This window comes from Peromyscus leucopus, chromosome 1, assembly GCF_004664715.2.
Source record: "Peromyscus leucopus breed LL Stock chromosome 1, UCI_PerLeu_2.1, whole genome shotgun sequence".
NCBI classification, from domain to species: domain Eukaryota; kingdom Metazoa; phylum Chordata; class Mammalia; order Rodentia; family Cricetidae; genus Peromyscus; species Peromyscus leucopus.
This window is the reverse complement of record NC_051063.1, coordinates 76,910,994-76,914,831: the sequence shown is the minus strand read 5'-3', so window position 1 is coordinate 76,914,831 and position 3,838 is coordinate 76,910,994.

Genomic DNA, 3,838 nt, shown 5'->3' with positions numbered 1-3,838 from the left:
CGGCCTGGAAGCCCGGCCAGCCCCGCCCCGGCCCGGGCCCGCCCCTCGGGGCGCACGGACGCACAGCGCCCTCTGCCCGCCGCGGAGAGGGAGAGCTGGGGGGCAGCTGTGCGGCTGGACGCGCGCGGCCCGAGCGAGGCGGTGCGTTCCGGCCACGTGGGCACAGGGGTGCGCGAGAGGGACTGTCCTGGTGTGCGTCCGCGGCGGGTGGGCGTCCCTGAAATGCTGTGTGTGCGCGCGTCTGCCCTCTCCAGGCTGTTTGGATTCTGCGCTGCCCAACTTAACTTGTCCATCCATTCATTCAAGTCTCATTAACAGTGCCAAGTGCGTGCCGGACTTTCGAGTGCGGAGCCGGCCTCCTCCGCCAGAACGGAGGAAGTGAAGAAGACAGACCGTGTAGATGAAGGAGCAGAACAACTTGGCATTCCTTGAATCAGGGAGTGTAACTGGTGGAGATACTTTGGAAAACTGGCACTTTCCCAGTGAAGCTAAACGTAATGCCAGCCCGGTTTCCCAGCTATTCCAGTCCCAAGCTGTCAACGCCCAACCGAAGAAACGTGTGCTGCCTAGTTTTTTTGTCTACTGGACACAAGCTGGGGTCATCTGGGAGGAGGGGACCTTGATTGAGAAAATGACTGTCACATTGCCCTGTAGGTAAGTTTGTGGGACATATTCTTTATTAATAACTGACGTGGGAGAGCCCAGACCACTGTGGGCAGCGCCACCCCTGAGCAGATGGGTCCTGCCTTGAGTTCCTGCCCTGACTTCCCTTTGTGCTGGACTGTCACTGTAAACCAAAATAAACTCTTTCCTCCCTGCCTTCCTTTTGATCACGGTGCTTACCACAGCAATAGAAACCTCATGGGGACAGAATGCTTCTGTGCGAACACCAAGGCGGTGTACTGGAAAGTTTGTTGCTCTTTTCAGGGATAGCAGAACCTGGGAGCAAAGCCACAACAGAATGTAGTGAAAAACCAGTCACAAACCTGTTTATGCCGCGGACACAGACACATCAACCAGAATGACCAATAGTCCTGCCATGCCCAACGGTGGGGACAAGCCTTGAATGAAAGAAAGCAGGTGTGAGTGTGGCGGCATGCATTAGATGATTCTACCATGTCCGTTCAGGAAACAAACATCCTGACGGTGTGGGAGGTCGGGTCTGTGAGCACCCTTGGGGCCGCAGGGGAGAAGAAGGGGTTTCTGGGAGCTTGTCACACTCCGTTCTTTAGTCTGTCCAGATGTACACGCGTTGCAAGTGTAATGTTTCTTTTGTATATTATAGTTCGCTGAAAGATTACTTAAAATGAAGGCTGGCAAGATGGCTGAGTGGGAAAAGCACTTGCCACCACCAACCTGATGACCTGAGTTCAATAGCTCAGACCCCATGTGGCAGAAGAGAACCCTGACAGATCTCTCATTTCCAGACACCTTAAACATCGTACATACGCAAAATAAATGTAGAGGGTTTTTCTTTAAAAGAAAAGTAAGACCAACCAAGTATGCTGGCTCATGCCTTTAATCCCAACACTCAGGAGGCAGAGACAGACAAATCTCTACATGCTAGAGGCCAGCCTGGTCTACATATTGAGCTCCAGCCCAGCCAAGGATACATAGTGAGACCCTGTCTCAAAAAAGAAAGAAAGGGCTGGGTGGTGGTGGCACTCAGGAGGCAGAGGCAGGTGGATCCCTGTGAGTTCAAGGCTGGCCTCTACAGAGTGAGGTCCATCCAGGACAGCCAGGGTTAAAGCTGTGAAAGCCTGTCTCAAAAGAACTAAAAGAAAGAAAATAGAGGCTGGAGAGAAGGCTCCGTGGTTAGAGCCCTTATTGGTTTTCCAGAGGACCCGAGTGTAGATGCTCATTTTTCTACTCTGTACTCTTTGGGGGGCCCACCACCCACCTCCCAAATAAATACACATGGAGTCTTATTATTTCTTATGAATGCCCGGCCTTAGCTTGGCTTGTTTCTAGCCAGCTTTTCTTACATTATCCCATCTATCCTTTGCCTCTAGGCTTTTACCTTTCTCTGTTTCTGTAATCTTTCTTTCCTTCTTACTCTGTGTCTGGCTGTGTAGCTGTGTGGCTGGTCCCTTCTGATCTCCCTCCCTGATCCTCTTGTTTCTTCTTTTTCTCCTATTTATTCTCTCTGCCTACCAGCCCCGCCTATCCTTTCTCCTGTCTCACTATTGGCCATTAAGCTCTTTATTAGACCATCAGGTATTTTTGTTTGGTTTTTCGAGACAAGGTTTCTCTGTGTAACAGTTCTGGATGTCCTGGAACTAGCTCTGTAGACCAGGCTGGCCTCGAACTCACTGAGATCCACCTGCCTCTTCTGCCTTCCAAGTGCTGGGATTAAAGGCGTGCGCCACCACTGCCTGGCTGACCATCAGGTGTTTTAGACAGGAAAGTAACAAAGCTTCACAGAGTTAAATAAATGCAACATAAAAGAATGCAACACCTCTTTACATCATCGTTAAACAAATGTTCCACAGCATAAACAAATGTAACCCATCTTAAAATAATGTTCTACAACACCCTAGTTTAGTTCCCAGCACCCCATGTTGCACTGCCTGTAAATCTAGCTCCCGGGGATTCAATGCCCTCTTCTGGCCTTCCAGCAACTGCACTCAGATGCACATGTGCTCTCCCCCCCCCCCCCCATGAAACGGAAATGAGTGCCTCTTGGCTGATTTTATTTGAAGTTGACCCATCAATAGCGTGGACACGTCTGCTGTGCTGTGTGTGTGAGGGGGGCCTGCAAAGTTTGGTGTGATCGTGTCTGCCATGTCGGACATCATTTCTGGAACCAAACTGTAAGTGGTAAAATCTCAGCTCCGTCTCACCCACCTGCATGACTTTATGGCCTCATCTATAACATGGAAATAAGTTTATACACACACACACACACACACACACACACACACACACACACACACAGCGTTTAGGATAGTGTCTGGCACACAGTGAACACTCAATCAACACTGCTGGTTAGTGTGTGGTTGTGGCCACTGCTGACAGTCTGGCTTCAAATGCACCTGTAATGAGCTCCGGGAATGAATTCCTTTGTTCTGATCGTTTGCTCATGCTAACATCCTCACACAGGCCTTTCAGTCCGTGTGCTCACCAACTCCATTATCTGAAGCCTGAGACCAAATATGGATCCTCTCTGCGCCAGAGCCCAAGACAGAGTAGGTGCTTGGGACCAATAGCAGAGACAAGTGTGTACAGTGTTTCCAGTGTCTCCCTCGGGCTGATGAGCTGCTGTTTGGGTGTGACCAGGCTGAAGCCTGGGCTCACCTGTGTGAGAGTCTGGGTCCAGATGCCTAAACACACGAGAGAGAGAGAGAGAGAGAGAGAGAGAGAGAGAGAGAGAGAGAGAGAGAGAGAAACCGTAAGGTGAGGGAAGGGCTGTCTCACTCCTGATCAAAGTGACAGAGAAAATACAAACCATCTAAGACAAGAAGCTAGGCCAGGGGGGTGCATGCCTTAGGTGCACCCTAATCTCGAAAGGCTTCTCTCTCTGTCCTGACCCAGAGGGAGGACCTGAAGCGTTCCTCTCCGGTTTCCCAGCTTTCCTCTCAAAGCAGCCCTTATTGTCAAGCTCTACCTCAGGTCGGAGCCTGAGTCTCCTCCTCCCAGCAAGACACGAGAGCCGCCTTAAAGGCCCAAGTGTCCACCCCCTGCGCCAACACCTGCCTCCCCACTCTGGCCCCTTCCCAGGCTAAGCCTCACAAGCGAGTTACTGAGCTCAGGGCCAAGGAATCTTGCCTGAAAGTAGTGGTGGGAAGGAAATGTTTGGGGTCTGAGCGATGATTGGCCGAGCCCGAGCCACGCCCCT